Here is a 22,413-nt window from a genome sequence, read left to right as displayed (position 1 = left end):
AGAACCCATTACAGATGGTTGTGAGCCACCATGTGGTTGCTGGGAATTGAACTCAGGACCTCTGGAAGAGCAGCCAAAAAAACAACCCAGGATCTCCTGTCCTCTAGGCTGTCCTCAATCTAGCTAAGTAGCTGAGGGTGTCTAAGGTTTTGATTCTCCTGTTTCTGACCCTGGAGAGCTGTCTGCTGGTGTCAGAGATGTCCACTACCATGCCTGGAATCTTTTGTTGTCATCGTTATTATTATCATCATTAATTATTCTGGCTGGCCTTGAACTCTTGTCTTCCAGACATCTTCCTGCCTTAGCCCACCAAGTAGCTGATAGTACAGCTATGGGCCTTTGCACTTAACTTGTTTACTTTAATATGTTTGGGAATAGTTGGTTTTATGTCCTGAAGTATTAAATTTAATCATAACTATATCCCCAGTTTTTGTTTTGCGTTATAGTTTTAGTTGTTTTGTTTTTTGAGTCTCTAATCTGGCAGCATAAAGTATTATTTTAAAGGGGTAGCTGGTTTGGTGCTTCACTGAAGTGGTTAAATAATGGGACAGATTTTCCATAGAACTGTTTTTGACCATTGGTTAGAGCAACCCTGGTTCTGATGTTGCTAAAATGGAAAGTATTGTTCTTTTTAATTTTATTCTATTTTGAATATATACAAGTAGGCGGTATATTCTTATAAATATACAGTTTTGCATTAGATGAGCTATAGATACACATTGAGATTGCTTTCATTGTGCTTGGATTTACATAATTTAGAAATAACTGGACTATAACACTGTTCATTTTACTGCAGTCTATAATCTTGCATTTTATTGTTTCTTCTTGAAACATGTCAATATCTCTTCTTTTAATTTTTTTGACAGTCTCTCTCTATTTAGCCCTGGATGTCTTAGAGGTTGCTATGTAGACCAGGCTGGCCTTGAACTCAGAGATATCCTCCTGCTTCTGCCTCCCTAGTGCTGGTAGTAAAGACATGCTCCACTGCACAAGGCTTCTTAGTAGTTTTATCTTAAGGATTTTGCTAATACAGTTTTAAAGATAATAATAACTTTAAAAAAACTTTTATGAAATGTAATGCATATAAAGATCAAAATATAAACCATATAGACATTTTTTGAATAAATGAATAATCATTATAACTTGTTATTAATTTGTATATAGTTGTTTACAAAACATGTCTGTGCATGTGATATGGATTCATCAATGGATGGACTGTTTTATCTGTTTCTTATTAAGGCTGTTGCTCAATTCTCTTTCCTTAAAATTTTCTTTCATTAATTATTTGTGTATGTATGAATCTCTTTTAGTAGTGATAATTGCTGACAATTTGCTGTATGTTAAAGCTCTTTATAATGGAGTCTATTTCTCCCTTGACACACACACACACACAAAGAGAGAGAGAGAGAGAGAGAGAGAGAGAGAGAGAGAGAGGAAGAGAGAGAGAGAGAGAGAGAGGTGCATATTTATTTTTTGACGTTATGCTATTCAAAATATGCAGGTTAATCTATTTTCCTGTAAGTAAGGCATCCTCTTTTATCAGTGACTCAGTTCATTTTTTTTTTTAAAAAAAAACCCTTTCATTTTGAAATAGTGTATTTGTTGAGAAGTTGAAGATAAAAGTATATGCTATCTCTGACTTGGTTTTTTACCTTAAGATTTTTTTGGCTTTGGGGTGATGTAGCACGAATAATAAAAAACCCCAGAGACAAATATTGGGGTTCAAGCTGAAGATCAGAAAAACAAAATAGCCAACCTCTAGAAAGACCTTCTGCCTCTATCACATCTTCAGGCTGAATGGGGGAGATCCTGTCTCCATTAATTTTCAGACTCCACACTCCACTGAGTTCCTGTCTCTTCCCTTTATAGTCCTCTGTCCGCCCAGCCATATTGCTCCTGTCTACACCTCCCTAGTGTTGGGATTAAAGTTGTTTGACTCCCAAACACTGGGATTAAAGGTATGAACCACCACCACTTGGGTCTGTTTCTGGATTGATCCTGTGTAGCCCAGAGTATCTTTGAACTCACAGAGATCCGTCTGCCTCTGTCTCCCCAAATCCTGGGGTTAAAGTTGACACCAGACAGTGACACCACTGCCTGGCCTCAAGTGGCTTAGCTTTGCATTCTGATCTTCAGGCAAGCTTTATTTATTAAAATGCAAGTAAAATATTTCCTACAAGGTAGTGATAAACTGATAGATATTCAGTAGAAGTGATATCTCAAATCTGTAATTTCAGTCTTTATTCAGGCTAGGGGAAGACGTGGTAAGATACTGTTATTCCTGACACTGGGCAGTGCCAGCAAGGTCAGGAGACCAACAACTGGTGGTCTTGGGTACACTGTGTTAAGCTGAAATTTGGTGGCTTAGGTGTATATAATACATTTTTGATGTATTTATCAGGATGTAACCCATCAGAAGGCAAAGAACATCTTTCTAGAATTCTGTATTTCATGTATAATACTTTTAATGTTAAAATAATACACAATGATTATAATGTACAGATACAGTCTACTTCACTAAATAGCTCAGTAAGTGTTATATAAATTGTATATACATCATCTCCCCATTTATATTTTTTTGTGTACTTCATGTACTCTGTGAGTTTGGAAGTAATAATACTTCAGCATTCTTTTACTGCTTACTGGAAAGACTATACCTTTCTTTAGCTGTCCCTTACATGGTCACATGGTCAGTCATATATGCTGTACTCTTAATTTTTTTGAGAAACTACAGTTTCTTGGATATATGCATGTACCTTTTGTGAGAGGTTAGATTTCTAGAAATGGAATTGTGAACTCAAAAAGTTAGGGTATTTAAAGCTTGAATTCCATGTTTGGGGGAAATTCTTATTTTTTTCTATTAAGTGGCATCCTTTTTTAAATATAAAGTATAAATATTTAGTTTAAGCTTTTTAAGGCAAACACCTATCAAACAAACCTTCACTGAAAACAAGTTGTGTTGTATTCTGTCCCCTTTTCTCTGAGCTCGTAATTAAAACAAGAGAAACCTTAGCATTGGCATTTATTTGTGAAAGCTGCTAACACCAAGAATGAAAAAGAAAGTCCTGGAAATTTTCAGAGAGAACATAAAACCGGGCTGTCAAAACGACCAGCAAACTGAATATGTTAGCATCAGTCTTCTCGCCAGCACCACCTGCTGCTGAAAACCAGTGTTTCAGTCACCAGACAGATTTGAAGGACAAGACCCCAAACCTATAGCAGAAAGTCAGGGATCTGGAGAGTGGAGGATAGATGCAGAATAAGACTCTTCTAAACTGCAAGCCTCTAAAAGTTCTGGAAGTTATGTTCTATTAAAACAAAGCACCCAAACAAACAAACCATAGCAAAACAAAAACAAAACAGAACATCTGAGATGTCAGAAAGCATAATGTGGCCCAGGAAAAGGCTGAGAACGAGACATATGAATGGCAACTGCATGGCAGGCCAGAGAGCCAGCAGTTTAGATCAGAGATTCTCCCAAGAAAGACACCCAGGCAGTTAAGGTTATTTGAGAGATTTTATAATCCCTGAACCCCATATTTTCTTTGTTAGACTTTTCACATTACGATTTTGGTTTGTCAATAGATACAGACTCTTCTGGGTTTCTGTCTTTTTATTGATCTGATACTGATTGCTTGCTTTTAAAGGAGAGGGTTTTTTTTGTCTGTTATATAACCTATGAAATAAAAATTTTATCTTTAATCATATTTTAATAATATGATAGTCTCACAGCAACTTTATCATAATTTTATTTGATAAAATTTGTTACCCGAGATTAATATTACAAAATATTAAGTGAAAAGCTTAAAATATAGTTCATGTGTTAAAATAACTTTAAAATAGTTATTAAAACTTATATACAAATATAAAAATTATAATAAATATGTTATTTCCCTCTTTCCTTTTACCTTCCAAACCCTCCCATACCCTCAACTCCACTTTCAAATTTATGGCCTCTCTCTCTCTTTTTCTTTCTTTCTCTCTTTCTCTTTTTCTTTCTCTCTTTCTCTTTCTCTTACACACACACACACAGACACCCCTAAATAAATACATATAACCTGCTCAGTCTGTATAATCTTACTTGTGTGTGTATGTGCCCCTTTGGTATTGGATAGCCACTGGTGTGCTTGTCCCTGGGGATACTTTTTCCCTATTCTCAGCATTCCTTCGTTTCCTGCAGTTCTTTGTTTAGTGTTGAATTCTCTTGAGCTCCCTCTCACCCCATCCGTGTTAGCATGTCTACTGGTGTCATCCTTGTTCAGGTCGGGTGAGACTTGATAGGTGTAGCTTCTGACATTTCCAGGAGACACAATCTCACTGCAAACTCTTAAATCTTTTCTCCCCATTTCCCCAGTGTTCTCTGAGCCTTAGGGACAGGAGTATTGTAGATGTGTCTGTTGAGACTGAGCTCAACAACTCTGTGCTTTGATGGGTGGTGGTTTTCTGTACCGGTGTGTGTTGCAAAGAGAAGTTTTCTTGATGAAGGGTGAGAACTATACTTCTCTGTGGGCAGGACATATTTAGAATGCGCTTAGGGGTTATGTTGGTTTAATAAAGTGGAGGTTATATAAACTTTATTATAGTATACAATTCTGATTAATCTGTATTACTTGTTCTCTTTATATTTTACTGTACTCATTTTTTAAAGAGTACTCTGGATTCAATGTGCTTAATTTTAATTAAAGTTCATTATAAATAGTATGTATAGTAAGCCACAATACGTATGATGTTCAGTACGGCTTGTGGTTCAGGATCCACTTGCGCCTTGCTTACCTCTCTCAGATAAGAAGAGACCTACATCCTGGAGGCTCAAGTATTGATGAGACTCTCTTCTGAATATATGAACTTAGTGCTATAGATTTCACTCACATTTGTTACATACATCTCACAAGTTTTAACACATCCTGTTACCATTTTTATTATTTAAAAATATTTTAAGATTTAATTTTAACTTTTTCGAACCACATGTTTCTTAAAGGATCTCTCTAGATCTTTCTGTTACTGATTTCTAATTTATTTTAGTTGTTCAATAATATCTGCTTTTATGACTTTAGTTCTGAGAAATGTATTCGGGCTTGTTGGTAAATCTATTTAGGCTCTGTTTTGATAAATGTGGTGCATACACTTGAAAATTTTCTATAATTTTCTTTTTGAATGCCACGTAGATCACGTTGGAGGATGACCTGCCTGTCAGTTTGTGTGTGTGTGTGTGTGTGTGTGTGTGTGTGTGTGTGTGTGACTGTGACAAAATACCTAAGGAAAACAAAGAGTGATGTATTCTTGTATTCTGACTCACAACTTCAGTCCCTGGTTACTGGCCCCATTGCTGGAGGGAGAGAGAACTTTGTGGTGGAAGAGCATGATACAGTGCAGCTGCCAACCCGATGGCTGTGGGGAAGACTGGGAGGAAAAATCTGGGGACAGGATAAACCCTTCAAAGGTGTGAGCCACCTCCTTCCTCCATTCACCCTTTAAAGCCCATTAGGTGGGAACCAAGCCTTTTGAACATTGTCTTCAAGGGGACATTTGGAATTCAAACCGTGACAATATTAAAAAGCCAACTGGACCTTAAAGTGGCTAAAAATTTTTATTTGATAGCCAAGATGGTGTCTCAATTATATAATCTAAATGAAATTTAAATTTCTTTTAATGATTTTTTTCTGACTGAATTAAGCAGCATGTCTTTGAACTGACTAGTATTTTAATACTTTTATTGTCTTCAAATTTTAATGTAAATTGAAGCTGTTTCCTTAATTTATTTCAAACAGCTTATTGCCAGCATGGGAGCTGTGTTATAGCTTACAACATTTCAAAGCAGAACATTTTATTCACTGGCATGAGCTGGCACAGTGGGCAGGATTATTGAAATTCATTTGGGTAAATGGATTGAAACCTTGGAAGCTAATGTACAAAAATAGTCTGTCAGTTTTTACAGTTCTTTAATGATAAAATCTGGGTTTAGAATTTCAGCATCTTAATTTCTATTGTCTTTATTCCATTCTAATTATTAATTTTGATCTTCTTTTCAGTTAAAGTCCTTGTATTATCTTTAAAGGACTGCGTTTTGTTTGCTACCCATTTAGAATTATGGTCTCATTTAAAATTATCCCATCATGCTAATTACTAATTACTTGGTTTTGCAAGCTCATGGTCCATATGCAAATGTATTTTAAACAGTGAAGAAATTATTTTTCTAATTGAAGTTTTTCAATAGATTTTTCTCCTAAAATAAATTATAAGTTTAAGAATTATTTTAGGAAAATCAAGAGAATGTGCCATATAACTATTAGTGGCTAAAAATTTAGGCTACTGTTTAGCATATATCATATTTATTTTTAGTGGTGTCTTTGAAAATCACCAAAAGATGTTTGTAGACGTGCTCAGAATGGAAAACTAAGTTATTGTTACCCAGTGGCCTATGAAACAAACACTAAGTAAATGTTTGGAAAATCATACAATATTTTGCCGAAAATAAGTATTTGTAGAAACTGCGTGTGTGTGTGTGTGTGTGTGTAAAATAAAAATGTAAAGAGACAGTAAATTTCTAAAATCATTATTTTGTTAGTGAATGTAATAGGTGATCCCCTTTCTATTTCCTTTTGGTGTATTCTAGACTATTTTCTAGATGAGATAGTGATGTGGAAAGTACCTAAAATTTGTATTTCTGTTAGTTTTTCTTTCATCTGTCATAGTTACAAAGTTGCAAATTCAGCATCATTTTACTTTGTCATCTGACTTTTGATCATCTTTCTTGTGGTGATTAAAATAAATACATTGGCTATATCTTCACTATAAAGAATATGATTTTTTAGCCTTTAAATCCTCTCTATGACTTTCTGAAGATTATTAATGAAAGTAGTTTATTAAAGTGTATGCTGTTGCTTTTAAGTTCATTAAAATGCTAGTAATTTGTAAAGGTTTTTTTGTTATAACACCTTCCCTTCCCAGCTTCTACTTGCTCCCCTCCACCCTCATTGTTATTGCCTTTCTGTTGAGTCTGAATTCCATTTCAAGTTTCTGCATGATGTTGAGAAGACATCTGACAAGTGTTTGAGAGTTCCTCAATAAAGGCTACAGCTTTCAAACCGGGTTCGTGTGTCTCCGGGGAGCTTAGCTGCTGGTTTGGAGGATTCTCCTGGTTCACAGACACTGTTTTGCTGCCATACTTCCCCCTGCTTCTGCACAAGTAGATGCTGTATCCACGCAGGCTTTAATACCTCTGCTGTTGTCTTCTAGGCTTTGCCTAGTTTTGTATAAATGGTTCTGTTTGTAGATCTGGCCCTTTTGCCTTAACCACATTTAATTTATTCATTTTAATTTTCTGGACTGTCTAACCTTTTGACAATGAGACACAATGTCCATTGTCATCAGCAAAGTTCATGCTCAAAAACAGGACATAATAGTAAAAAAAAGAAAAAGCAGCAAAAAAGCCTAAAATATTTCACATAATTCCAAGTTTCACAGTTTTCTATTGACTCCTACTCATAGTCATCCTTGACTCCATGTGGCCTATTGGTCCAGGTTCAATACACCTGTAAGTATTATTCTTTTGGAAGTTAGGTACAGCTGAATGTTCTTCATTGTTTGAAAGTCTTGTCATTGTAGATGTTGGTTGTGTCTAATGGTTGTAAGAGAAAACATTGCCCCCCCTTTTTTTTAAAGAAGAAGTTGCTAGTACTTCTTGTCTTAGAGATATTACTGATTTGTGAAATCTACAATTTTATTTTTGATTCCCTAAAAAAGGTAAAGTTATTTGATAAAAGCAACTGGCTTAAAAATGACAAACCAGCCAGGCAGTGGTGCACACATTTAATCCTAGCACTCTGGAGGCAGAGGTAGGTGGATCTCTGGGTTCGAGACCAGTCTGGTCTACACAGTGTTCTAGTAGAGCAAATCTCCCCATAACACTATTTTGTCTTGAAATTTCCTCTTCCAAATATATAATTAGTGCATCATTTTTGAAACGCAGTCTCACTCAAATCCTCAGGATACCAGCAGAATGCAGCCAGTTTTTTTTTTCTTTCTCTTTTTCTTTTTCTTTTTTTTTTCCAGAATACAGTATAAATGGCCTATTCCCATTCCGGATAGTTTTTGTACCCCTCTGAAACCTCAAACCCAGCCATCACCATCCACATTTCTCTTGGCATTCTGGTCTCCCAGCCTCCAACCACAATGGTTCCCTGAGTGCTGCATACAGCATTCTAGAATTCCTTAAACACAAGCTCCAACCCCTTCTGCTTTCTTCCCACAAATCAGTTCCAAAGGCCTATGAACTGTACAATTTCTCCTTAGCAACAGCTCCATTTCTTGGTGCCATTTTTTTTTTTTTGACCAAACACCTAACAGAGCAACTCTTAAAAGGGAAGGTTTATCATACAGTTTGAGAAGATTCAGTCCATCAGGGTGGCTAAAGCACAGTGCAGGAAGCATGAGATGGGTAGTCACACTGCATCTATATCAAAGACTTCATGAAATCTAGCTTGACAGCTGACTGAATTAGACCACAGCCATTCCTATGCCTTCTTTGCTAGATTTGGGCCACCTGACTTGTAGCCAGTGTGGGAAGAAATAATAAAAATCAGGAGTTTCTGGCTCATATGAGTAGAGCAGCAATGAACATAGTTAAGCATATGTTTTTATGATGATATGAAGTATCCTTTGGGCATATGCCAAAGAGTGTGGTATAGCTGGATCTCTAGGGAGAATCAACTCCTATTTTCTGTAGGACCTGATGTACTGATTTCCATAGTGGCTGTAAAAGTTTGCATCCCACCAGCAGTGAATGAAGGTTCACCTTATAACACATCCTCACTAAAATGAGCCAATACTTGTTTTTATTAATCTTAGCCATTCTGATAGGTATAAGATGAAATCTCAAAGTAGATTTTGTTTTGCATTTCCCTGATGGCTAAGGGTGTTGAGCATTTCTTTAAAGCGTTTCTCGGCCATTTGAGTTTTGTCTATTGAGACTCTCTGTTTAGATCTGTACCCCATTTTAGTTGGATTATTTGTCTTATTGATATATAATTTTTGAATTCTTTGTATATTTTGGATACTAGCCCAATATAGTTGTTTAGTTGGCAAAAATCTTTTCCCATTTTGTGGGTGTCTGGTTTGTTCAAATGACATATCTTTTGCGATGCAGAAGCTTCTCAGTTTCATGAGGTCCCTTTTATTAATTGTTGATCTGAATGCCTGTACTAATGATGTTCTGTTCAGAAAGTCTTCTCCTGTGCCAATGAGTTTAAAGCGATTCCGCACTTTTTCTTTTCTCAGGTGAGGTCTTTGATCCATTTGGAGTTAAATTTTCTGCAAGGTGGTAGTCATGGATCTCTTTTGATTCTCCTACATGCAGACATCTGTTTGACCAGCATCATTTGTTAAAGATGCTGTAGTTTTTCCAGTATTCATTTCCTGGCTTCTTTATGGAAAATTAGGTGTCCATAGATGTATGGATTATTTCTGGGTCTTCAGTTCAATTCCATTTGTGCCAATACCATGTTGTTTTTCTTTCTATAGCTTTGTAATACACCTTGGGGATGGTGATAATTCCAGCAGTTCCTTTATTATTCTGGACTGTTTTTAGCTATCCTGAGGGTTTTTTTTTGTGTGTGTGTTTGTGTTTCCTATATGAAAGCTGAAAATTGTCTACTGTAGAGCTGGGAATGAGACTGGAGAATTGGATTTGGAGGAGCTGAGGGAGGGGTGAAGATCTGCAGGTGACCTATCCGTTTCACTGATCAGAGTAGCCTGTGAGGTTCCCAGGCATTCCTGCTAGAGTTGGGAGCTTGAGAAACACAATGAGTGGGTGGAAGGAGATTAGGAGGGGAAGATCTTTGAGATCCACTGTGATGGAGGTGGCTGGGGGCTGCTGCAGAGCTAGAGTGAGACTGGGCATTGGATTTGGAGGAGCTGAGGGAGAAGTGGAGATCTGAAGTTGGCCTCCCTGTTTCCCTGGCCAGAGCCTGCAATGTGTGTTTTTAAAATCAAATATTTAATATAATCACTATTTCAGGGAAAAATGATGAATCATCATTGTATTACAATTGTGCTGTTAATCTTGTCATTTCAGCTACATTAACTGGTCCATTTATGTGATGCTGCTGAGGAATCTGTTCTTTGTATAGTTTCAGAAAAAGATCTTTTGAGAAATATACAAGTTTTTTCTCAGTGTTTTCAATTTTAAAATTTTCATCATTTATGATATTTTCTTAAAATTAGTGGTAACTGATTTATTTAGGTTTTATTCTGAATCGCTTTTAGTTGTTGTTTGGCTGGTGTAATGTTTAACCTGACAGAATCTAGAATCACCATAGGCCTCTGGGCAGACTTGTAGAGATTTCCTAAAAGAGGAGAGCCAAGCTATGTAACCAAAACAGCCGACAGCATGCTGGTGAAGATATATGGGAAGGAGGGACCCACATTTCTTTTAGTGGACTTGTAAATTGGTATAACTACTATGGAAATCAGTCTGGAGAATTCTCAAAAACTGAAACCAAATCTAGCATATGAGCCAGTTCTACTACTCCTTTGTAAGTGCTCAAAGGCTGCAGCATCCTTCTCATCCTGCTCCAGAAATACCTGCTCAGCCATGTTCACTGTCACTCTAGGCTCATGGCTAGGAAATGGACTCAACTTAATGCCCTTCAGCTCATAAATGGATAATAAAAACACGGTGCATTTACACTATGGAATACTATTCAGTTGTAAAGGAAAATGAAATATTGAAACTTACAGGTAAATGAATGGAACTAGAAAATATATTGAATGAGGTGATTCTAGTCCAGGAAGACAAATACCACATATTATGATTTGTGATTTTGAGCTCCAAATCTTCCAAGTGAGTATATAACCTCGAGTAAGCACAGAAACCAGGAAAGTAAAAAGAGGAGGTGGGGCATGAATGAGAAGGATATCGGTGTCCCGCGCTACCGTCTCGCCAGCAAGAACCACGCGGTACACATAGGATCCTTCTGCAGAAAAGCTTTATGTCTCTTGGGAGCTAGAGCATAAGCCACATGGCGGAGACCCAGATAAGATGGAACCCATCCCTTATATAGGAAACAGACCCTGCTTTGGACGTGTCCTTCTTGGATTGGTCAATTGTCCATAATCCCAGGTGAATGCCTCGGGAGTAGGCGGGGACTCAGTGGGAAATTCCGAGCACATGTGCGTTCACCTGGCGGTGAAGCCGGATGTCAGCGCCATCTTGATAATGGAGAATGTGGCTGCGGCCTTCTACATCTCCCCCTAATTTTACTTCTTTGCAGAAAGGCAACTCCCTCGGAAGGTAAAGATAGAGGTCGCACTTCCCAAAATGAAAACATTAAAATGGGCTTACACGGAATCTGTCCCTAGGCTCATGACACCTGGAACCTATCCGGCCTGCCCTCTGCCAATTTTCTGGGAAAGGGAACATACGGCAGGAAACCCTTATGCAGAGCGACTTATCTCTCAGAGAGGGCCATTCTCTGTGCGATGCTTTTCAGCTCCACAACCTTCAGGGCTAGCTAAGCCAAGCACTCCACCCTGTGCAATGGACCATTGTCCTAGGGGTGCAGGAGCTGGTTGGCTTAAACCTTACTGCTTTAACAAGATAACCACATAACAATAGAGGCTCCCTGTTCTAGGGCAGCCAGCGCTGAGCAAAAACCACTTTGTCCCTAAGACTTTGGGATTTGAGTCAGCAGACCATCCAGAGGAGAAACACTATTCCATAGCAGGACCGTTCCAAAACATTTCCACCCCCACCCATTCTTTGAAGTAGGGGATGAAGGACACAATCCAGGACTGGAATTCTTTGGCCAAGCTTATGTCCACTCGCGTGGAGTTGATTGTCATGATGGACCGTCTCAAGGAGGACAGCAAATCATCAAAATTCTCCTGCAAGATACAAAGACAATTCTCGGGACAAGTTAGCCACTTTTATAAAGTTCTCATATGGTACATTGGTCACACATAAGGCTGGAGTTTTTCATTTACAGTCCAATTGGGCAAGCTGTCATAAGATATCCACCTGTTCTTGTACTAGGTCAATTATTTGATTAAGAACCATTATTTTACCTCTAATACATGTATCTATGGTAACCTGCTGATCCAGGGCTGTAGCCACTGTGGTAGATAACTGATTGAGGGTCTCTGTTTTTCATGGTATAGGCTGTGCTGCCATTTAAAAAATGTATAATGAATAGAGCATCGGGGGCAGTTCCTTTATTATTCCCCCCCTTTTTTTATTTAAATAGATATTTATCCAATTTTTAATTTGAATAACCATGGTATTTTGTAACCTGTCTTGAAGATACCCATAGTGTTTAGCAGAAATAACTGACAGGATAAGGGAAACTGATAGCAAGCAACAACTGACAAATCAAGGGGAAATCCAGCAGCACAGCAATGGCACAGCAACAATAACATTGCAATGTACAGCAACAACAGCACAGCAATAACTGACAGACCAAGGGCAGGAGCTGGACCATCCCTCAGGAACCCGCCAGCTCCGCAGCAATCAGGCCAGACAGCTCCATAGCAGAGGCTTTGTCCTCAGGCCTCTGGACAGATGAATCTACAGCATGAATAGTAGCATTCCTAGAAAAAAACATAAACAAACTCTTCTCCCAAAATAACATTTAAGAGTATTAAAAAACTCAGTGTAAAAATTTAGCACAGTCAGTACTGGAAGTAGGCTAGTCTTGAACTTAGAGATCTACAGGTCTCTGTTTGTTGATATTAGATTTAAGATTTATTGGCTCCCGTATTTCTTGCCGGTATGGTGGCCTTGGGTTTTAGAGCCCACCCCTCCATTTTCCGAGGCCCTGGGCCTGTTTGCTGTGCGGCTCCGCCTGTCCCGGGCCAGGAAGTGGTGGCTCCACCCCCATGCGCCCCTGCCTTCCCCGCGGCTGTGTTGGTGGGGGAATGTGGCGGGAGCCGACACTCAGACCGAGGCAGCACAGGCGGCAACATCTCAAGGTCCGCGCCAGAGCCGCTGCGGCTCAAGGGGCCGATGGGAGAGGCGGCGACCAGGGCCGCTTCCCTACTAGCAAACTCTCAACACCTGTGCCACAGCAAAAGCGGCTGTAAATTCTCACAGGTCCAGCCAATGACCCAATCACCCCAAAATCCAAGGGCCCTTCGCATCCATCTCCCTGCGGAACCCGAAACACCAGACAAGCCAAGCGTATACACAGCAATCTTTCAGGAGGACTTGAGTTCTTAAAATGCTAAGCAGTTCTTAAAAACTTAAGTCGCACTATGTAGATGTAATACGGTACTGCCTGTTTACTGCATTTAAACCTTAATTGCGCTTTTATTATGATAAATACAACCAGCCCTGCCTGAAGTCAGCATCGTTTAGCATCGCCAAATGGAACCATAGCCATTTTACCCTCAGAGACCAGCACAGTTTTAGGTACATTGCAAGCCTTCTGGCCCGGCTGCCTGTGGCACCGCTGTGACATCCTCCAGGCCAGGCACCAACCGAGCCGCACCAATTGAGCCGGCGCAACGTGCTCTCCACCATAGCCACAGAGCAAAGCTCCGCTCCAGCCGCCCTCCAGCCCCAGCTGCACCCATTCCGAGCCCAAACCGGTGTACGGAGCAAAGCGGAACTCAGAGAAGCAGGCTTGCTGGTCTGCAATCATTAAAAGGACCTCATTTAATCTTTTAGGGAATTTGGGCGTCGTTTAGTCTCTTTGGCTGCTTCCTGCTGTTATTGGGCCGCTGAATTTTAGGGGTATACACTATAACATTTCAGGAGGTCTTGGTGATTCAAACCACATAAATCCCAAGTACACCCTTAGGCTCTCCTTTTCTGTGGAGACGAAAACAGAACCTCTTTCCCAAAACATCATATCCTTAGCAGTTTCTAAGTTTAAATATCTTTCTCCTATCCAGTACACAAAAGACAACACACATAACATAACATAAAGCTTTTGACCTTGTAAATCAGCCTTCTCCCCCATTTTTACTTTTTTAAAATCATTGGGGGGTCCTTTTTAACTTATTTTCTTTTCTGTCTCCCCCATTCTTTACCGGAGGGTCATTTTTAACTTATCTGAGTGTGCGCACACAACCTCCCACTGCTGCTCAGTTTCTGATATGCTCTCTGGACTTTAGAGCGTACCTCTCTAAGCTTGCATGCCTGCAGTTCTGAATCCTCCTTGTGTCCAAGGGGTCTCCGGCGGTGCAAGTTCTTCTTTTTCTTCCTCCCGGGTTTCGGCACCAGATGTCCCGCGCTACCGTCTCGCCAGCAAGAACCACGCGGTACACATAGGATCCTTCTGCAGAAAAGCTTTATGTCTCTTGGGAGCTAGAGCATAAGCCACATGGCGGAGACCCAGATAAGATGGAACCCATCCCTTATATAGGAAACAGACCCTGCTTTGGACGTGTCCTTCTTGGATTGGACAATTGTCCATAATCCCAGGTGAATGCCTCGGGAGTAGGCGGGGACTCAGTGGGAAATTCCGAGCACATGTGCGTTCACCTGGCGGTGAAGCCGGATGTCAGCGCCATCTTGATAATGGAGAATGTGGCTGCGGCCTTCTACATATCGGGATTCATGCAGTGTGTAAATGGGTAAAATGGGAGTGGGACTTTACCGGGGGAGGGCTAAAGGAGGTCAGTACAGAAGGAGAAGGGGAGGAGAAGAAAACAACACTCTAAGGATGCCTGCAGAAACCATAAGGAATCATACTATTATTTAATCAAGAGTTATATACAGTATATATGTTTATGTGTCTGCGTTTTCATAATTTTAAAAGAATGTTATCCCACTTGGGCTGACAGTGCTTCCCCCAGGAACCATAGACTGTCTAACAAAAATCCAAGTGCCATGCATGAAAAACCCTTTTTGGGGGAGTCAATCAGAAGTCCAAGAGCCTCGAACTTCTAGATTATTGGGGTTGCCGTTGGTTGATTCCTAGTAGCTGAAGATTAGTCCCTGTATTTGAAGACACCATGTACTTCAGATACAAGACCCCGAGTATCTGAGCTGGATCTGACTCAGGAGTCTCCTCCCTGAAGACTAGCCTTAACATTACTGGAAGGTAGGGAAGCAACCGATATTCCTACCCAGCTATGATGCCAATGAACCACAGCAGTGACCAGCATGGCACCATAACCCAGAGGGTACAGTGGTGTCACTCATATCTTGGTGGTAACCATCAACTCTCTGATTGGGCTTAAAGTCTTCCCAACTGGAGAAAATCCATGCCTGGTACTGGAAGCCTAGTCGTCTGTCTACCTGGGTATAGTGAGCAAATGGATTTTGGGGAGAACATACTGCTAACAGTTTACTAAACTAGCATAATACCTAACTGCATTCTAAATATTTATCCTTATATCCGCAGGTAAGTATGAATCTTACCCCTCATTAAAGAAATTTCTCTTTGCAACAGACAGATCCTTACAGGAAAACAGAACTAGTCAAAATGCAGAGAACAAGTGATCTTAGGCTTCCTAGCCTCATTTATAAACATCTACAACACAACTTTAGTACCCAAGGCTCAGGAAACATCACAGAAGAGAGGTGAAAAGATTCTCAGAGTCACATAACCAGGAAGCTACTGTGAGATTGTGTCTCCTAGAAACAGGAGGGAAGCTTCACCTCAACAATATGGCTGTCCAAACAAGACATGGAGATCTACAAGACTAATAAACATGCTAATATGGAAGGTGGAAATCTCATGGAGTCCCACCCATAGACACAGAACTACAGGCAACTAAGGAATACTGAGAGCATGAATAATCGTCTTCCTCAGGGATGAGCCCACTAATTGGTTAGCCAATGCTTAGTGCTCAGTCCTGGAATTATATGCAAAAAATAACTCTAAAGGTCTGAAATGCATACATATACATATGTATACACATAAATTTGTTATTGGGAGCAAGGGGGTACAGGTGAGGTATTGGAGGGAGGAAAGGGAAGGAATAATAATGTAATTGTATTTTAACCTAAAAAATAAAACTTTGTGTATTATTTCATCAGTTTAGTCAGATATCTTCTTTATTCATGGATGGCTCATCTTTCTAAACTTTCAGTTTTCAGTCTTAAGCTAACGAGTTAGTTGCCTTTTGCTTTGAGTAGTTCTTCTTGATAGGTAATAAAAATTATTGCGTATGGTAGAATCTATTTTTCTTATTATTGTTTGTTGTTTTTATTATTATTCAGTTTAGTTTGTAATTTTCCTTCCTCATGTATGCTTTGAATTGTCTGCACCACTTATCTATGTGATGGGCAGTTCAGCTATTTGCTGACGCCTCTGATGGTTTTTTTTTTTTTTGGACATAAGGTATGTTTTATTTTCACCAATCATACATTTTTCTATAATATTCCGGAGCAAACTGGTTTCATTTAGCAGTTCAATTAGTGAGGAGTCCCTTTTTAGAGACCCATGTGCTGGTGGCATTGGCTCAGAGTGCCCAGGTTCACAGTGCACTTTTTGGCTCGAATCTTGCAGGCAGCTCTTCTTCCACATGATGAAAGGATCTTGGAAATGCCCTGGTGGGGTGCAGTAGGGTGGGGAGGAATCCTCTAGCCTAGGCTTTTAGGACATTTCACTCCACTTCTCCTGCTCAGTGGTCTCTTTGGTTGACAGGATGTTCTTCTCGTGTGTTTTAGTTTTCTTCAGATTGGCCTTAAGGAAGCTTGTGATTTCCCCCATGACCATCTTGTCTGCCATTTTCTTACAACCTTTGGACTCTCTTCCCATCCCAAGTTCAAGGTGCTCTGCCACTTGCGCTGCTGAAGCAAGAGACTGGCACCTCTGATTTTGTTTATTCCCATCAAAAGTTACATGATTTGATAGAGAAATAATTGTAATACTGGCAGTTGGTCCAGTGGTATGCACATGTAATTCCAAGCACTCAGGAGGCAGTTTTAGCAAGATTGTGAGTTTAAGGCCGTGTGAATTATAACCAGACTTAGTCTCAAAATGCTGAAACAAAATAAAACTACTTATTGATGGAGTAACACTCATAAATAGTATTGGTTAGCTACATAGGTTGGAGTTATAAACACTTCCTTGATGGGTCTGGGGTCATTCAGAGATTCACCAGTCTGGCTATTAATCATTCTAAATAAAGAAGAAGGTTTTTTTCAGATACTGGTGCAAAGTCTAAGAGCAAGGCAGTATTTCCAAATGTAGTTCACAGCCACATATGCTAAAGATTTATAAAGGCAAAGAACATCAAGTTTACATTTTGTTTACCTACAAGCAGAAGGTTACATTCTTTATTGCAGAGTCTTGGGAATCTCTACCAAAACAAGCTTTGTTTACAGAAGCAGAAACAGTGGTTAACCTTATGACTCATTATCTTACATAAACAACAGTTTTGCTAAAGTTGTACAAAACTAGGCAATTACAAAAACAGGCCTTAAAATTTGGAAGTCCAATTTTGTTTTATAGTTCTCTTTTATAGTTTTGTTTTATAGTTCTAAGTTTTAAACATAAACTTAGTCATCAACATGCTGTTAGCCATCACACTTGAGAATTTTCTGAGCGTATGTGTAGCAAGTTGGGCGCCATCCGGTACCCTATGCAACTGAAAACAGGTTTTTAAAGATGTAAAATCACTATAAGGCAAGTAGTTAGATCTAAGTAATAAATATTAAAGTTGTAGTTCATACAGTGATCAATAGGTGTCACTGTTTCCCATGAAAATTTAAATTATGGACTTTGCTTCATTGTTTGAGTTTGTCTTTTATGCACAATTTGCGAACTATAGGTCAGAGCCAGTAAGTTTCTGTCTGTTTCTCTGTCTCTGTCTTTGTATCTCTCCATCTCTGTCTCTGTGTCTTTCTCTGCCTCTCTGTCTCTGCTTCACTTCATATTTATCTATGTTATAGTTAGAAGACAGTTCATTAGTTCTGGGTAAAATCCCATTCTCATTTCATATATGTATTAGAAAACAGCATAAACCCATTTTAATTAGACAGTTCAGTGACATTAACTGCTATCTACTTCTCATCATCCCAATTGTGATGACTCCCTATTTTCTCTTCTCTGAGTCCTTACTAACATCTGTTCTACAAACTTCTATAGCTATATTTTCTTTCTAAAGTATCTCATAAAGTGACTCACAATATATTGGATTTCTGTGTGATTTTTACATCCCCATCAGCAGCACCTAAGTTTTCATTTTTCTCCCCATCCTTACAAAGGCTTGTTTTTTTTCAGTACTTTTATTATGTCAGACATAATGCATGCATGAAAAATGTTCCATAGTTTTGATTTGTCTTTCCCTAATAACTGCTGATGTGAACATCTTTTTAATGAATCTTCTATATCGCCAAGCATATATCTTCATTACAGAAAGATCTGTTCAAGTCATTTCTATTAGTATTTTGTTGTTGAAGGTGATAGTGGTGTATTTTGAGACTTTCCAGGTTATTTTGGCAAACCATTCCTGGTGTTTTTTTTTTCATTTATCTTATGCTTACCCAATGTTTTTCTAGACATTTCCTTGAACACCAAGGAGTCTTACAGTCTTTGAGGATTGTGTCTGTGATGGAACACTCTTTCAGATTTCAGCTAGGATGGCTTTCAGCCTGGTCATCAGCCTGCAGTGAAAGCTTAAGGATGCCTCCTGTCTAACTGAACATGCTTCTTGTCTGGACTGCATGGCTTTCTAAAATACAAGTGCATATGCTGTGTTACACATGTGTTTACTTGCCACAGTCTCCTCAAATTTCTCTTTCCATGGCCTATCATCCATCTGCACCTCTAACTTTTTGCCCTGGACCCTGTCATGTAGGAGCAGTGCTTGATGCTTTTCCTACCTGAGTTCTGTGTTGGACAAAACAGAAAGGAGTTCTGTGCACCAGTACTCCTAGAGCAGGTTAGCATAGCTATGTCCAGCAATGTATACATCAGCTTAGCTTTGCTTCTTACTGGTACATGTAAGTAGTTACTTCAAGAACAGTGCCACACTGCACAGAGAGAACATGGGAGAAGAATCAGTGGGGAATGCAGTAAAACTTTCTTACTATTTTTCATGTATTTTGCTCATAATCTTCCTCCTCCCCAACTCCTCCTAGATAGCTCCCACATCCCTACCCACTCAATATCATGCTTTCTTGTGCACTCACCCTCAAGGCAAAAGCAAACGCCCCAAAATACTAAACCAAACAAAAAAGTTTGTGTGTGTGTGTGTGTGTGTGTGTATGTGCATGCATTTGCACACACACAAATGAGAAAAACAACAGCAACCACAAAAAATACCATGAGTCCCTTTAGTGTTGGTCAATTATTCTTGGGCTTGGGTCCTTCCCTGGAGTGTTGTGGATTTACCCATTGACACACCAATGAAGAAAAGTGGTTTTTCCTTTCCCAGTAGGTATCAACTACAAATAGATTTTTACTTAGGGCTGAGGCTTTGTGCCCACATCCCCTTCTCCCTGCTGGTTGTTTTGACTGGTTTGAACCTGTGCAAGTCTTGTGTATGCTGTCACAGATTCTGTGAGTTTATATGTGATTCTATTCCTGTTGTGTCTGGAAGATGCTGTTTCCTTAAAGTTCTCCACCACCCCTGGCTCCAAGAATCTTTCTACCTCCTCTTGTTAATTATTTCCCAAGCCTTGAGAAAAGGGGTTTGATGATCACAATTATGGCTGAATGCTTTGAAGCTTTAGCACAGTGTCCAGTTGGTAGGTCTCTGAGTTAATTACTACAAGAAGAAGCTTCTCTGATGGGAGTTGAGTGATGCTCTGATATATGTATGGGCATAGCAATCATGAGTCATTATGATTGTTGTGTTTAGTGGAATAATAGTAGTGGGTTTTCCATGGCCTATCTAGTCTCAGGTCCCTGACCACTGTAGAGATTTCAGGAATGGGTTTCATCTTATGGAGTATGCCTAAAATCTAATTTAAAAAGTGGCTAGTTAATCTCATAACATTTGTGCTACTGTTGTACCAACACATTTTATGGTCTCTCTTGAATATTGTGTTTTATGTACTGAAGCTGTTCTGTCATGCAGAACAGTATGATTTTTTGAAGCAACATTTTTCCCTTTCCTTTTTAAAATTTAGTTTTTAAAACAATTTTTTCTCATTTTACATACCAATCCCAGTTCATTTTCCCTCCCTGTAATGCCCCGCCTCCTCTATGTGCCATGTGCTATTGTGCAGTTCACAAGTCGGGTTAAAGGCCTGAAGAAAGCCAAGAATGCTCCAAGAATGTTCTCTTTATTGTGTTCCAGGGCAGCTTATATAAAGTGTCCTTGACTAATGGCCACGCCCTAACTCTCAGCTGCAAGCCCACCAGAAACCACTCCCCTGCCATCAGGAACTCCTGAGGGTCTTGTGCTCAGAGTAGCTGCAAGCATAGGAAAACAAGTTGTTTACTCCAGCAGGCAGGGGGGGTCACAAAAATTCAGGTCTGGGCATCCACAGTCTTCAACATCTCCCCCTTTTCTATGTAATTAGACAAAGATTCTGGATTGACGTGGGAGTAGCACAGATATGATAGCAATAAGTTGGAAAATGCACAAGATAGCCATACCAGCTATCTGGCTGATGGCAATTCCAGCTGCTGCTAAGGATGCCTCAGTGGTGACATAATGTCCACTATAATCTTGAAGTCTCGCCCTGAATTGCTCGGCAGTCATCCTCGATCTCCAGATCCTCCTGCCTCTGCCCCCTTCAGCAAATCCGGCATGTACTACCACAACCGGCTGTGGTGGGTCCACCAGGCCAGGAACTGACTGGTTTGGGGCAATGTGCCTCCTGCCGCCGCTCGGAGCTGGGACAGCAGGTGGACTCAGGGACCTTTTGTGGCTGCTGTGCAGGTCCTTTGGGCCCTGTGGGAAAGCCTGCTGTTGTGCTGCAAACTCTTTGTTGCCTCTTGCACCACAAAATCTTGGGCACGCAGAGCTGGGGACCACCGCTGCCTCTCTGCCCCACCACCGCCTTCTCCATATGCCCCGCTCTAATGGGCAGCCCAGCGGGGTCGGGTGGCTCCAGCTCGCCTAGACTCCAGCACTTGTTGCTACTATGTTCCTGGCACTGCCACTGCCGATGGTGTCCCCTTGGGCCCTACAACCTACAGTAAACAATCATTTAGGGAATTTGGGCATCATTCTGTGTAAAGGACTTCCTGCTGTTTATTGGGCAAAGCATCTTTTGGGGGTATCCACAGCTACTTTTTTGGGGGCTCCTGGTCTATCAGACCACATTAATCTAGAATGAGTCTACAGGTCCTCATCTTCTTTGTAAACAAAAGCAAGACCTCTTTTCCAAAGCAACACATTCTTGGGTCCATATTTCAAGATACCTTTCTTAGCAGTACCCAGAATCAAATGTCTCTCTCCAGTCAAAAAAACAAAAGAAAACACAATAATAAACATCTGTGCACATTCCATCTTTTCAAGGCCTTCAGTTCACCCTTCCAACATTTTATTACTTTCCTGCTGGCCAGTCTTCCAGAGGGTGTCACTCTAGTTCCCAAGCTCAATGGTGCCTCCTGTGGTGCCTGTAATCGCTATTGGGCAAGAGTCTGGGGATGAAAAAAACACATACACATACCCATCTTCAGTTCACCCTCATCATTCCTCTGGTGATCTCTCAGGGATCTCTGGTCCCCCATCTCACTGGGGGCCTCCACTTGTAATGCCACGCCTGCTCTCCGTGCCACATGCTAGGGTACAGTTCGCCAGTCGGACAAGGGCCTGGAGATTGGAACACACAGACAGCCAAGAATGCTCTCTTTATTGTGTTCCAGAGCAGCTTATATAAGGTCTCCTTGACTAATGGCCACGCCCTAAGTCTCAGCTGCAAGCCCACCAGAAACCACTCCCCTGCCATCAGGAACTCCTGAGGGTCTCATGCTCAGAGCAGCTGCAAAACAAGTTGTTTGCTTAGAGCAGTTGCAGGCATAAGAAAACAAGTGGTTTACTCCGGCAGGTGGGGAGGGGTCACAGGAAATTGAGGGTCTGGGGGTCCACAGTCCCAAACACCGCCCCTCCTCCCAGTCTACTCACCTTCCACCCACAACCCTATCCACTCCTCAGAGAGGGTAAGGCTTCCCATGGAGCAAAGTCTGGGACATCCCTTTGAGGCAGGACCCAGGTCCCTCCCCCTATATCTGTACTGAATAAGGCATTCCTCCAAAGAAAATAGACTCAAAAAAAGAATCGTTCAAACACTGGGGATAAGTTCTGGTCCCACTGCCAGTGGCCTCACAGACTCCTCCAGCCACACAACTGTCACCCACAGTCAGAGGGCCTAGTTTGGGTCTATTCAGGTCCCCCTACTGTCAGTCCAGATTCTGTGAGCTCCCACTGACTCAGGTCAACTGTTTCTGTGGGTATTCTCCATCATGGTCTTGATCCTTTTACTCGTATTATCAATCCTCCCTCTCTTTGACTAGATTTGGGAGCTCAGCCCAGTCAGTACTTTCTTGTAGATCTCTGCAT

The 22,413-nt window shown here is 40.4% G+C and overlaps 1 protein-coding gene and 1 pseudogene across 1 annotated transcript in view; one reads left to right on the top strand and one right to left on the bottom strand.

The window, feature by feature from the left end:
* Mipol1 (mirror-image polydactyly 1) overlaps window positions 1-22,413 on the top strand; it is a 247,392-nt gene that overhangs the window by 2,430 nt on the left and 222,549 nt on the right. The gene's annotated exons all lie outside the window — the stretch shown is intronic.
* Window positions 16,545-16,679, bottom strand: LOC146892403 (thymosin beta-10 pseudogene; annotated as a pseudogene).

Source organism: Myodes glareolus, chromosome 11 (assembly GCF_982192425.1).
Source record: "Myodes glareolus chromosome 11, mMyoGla1.1, whole genome shotgun sequence".
NCBI lineage: Eukaryota > Metazoa > Chordata > Mammalia > Rodentia > Cricetidae > Myodes > Myodes glareolus.
Note: the sequence above shows the minus strand (reverse complement) of the source record. Positions and strands in the feature narration are given on the sequence as shown.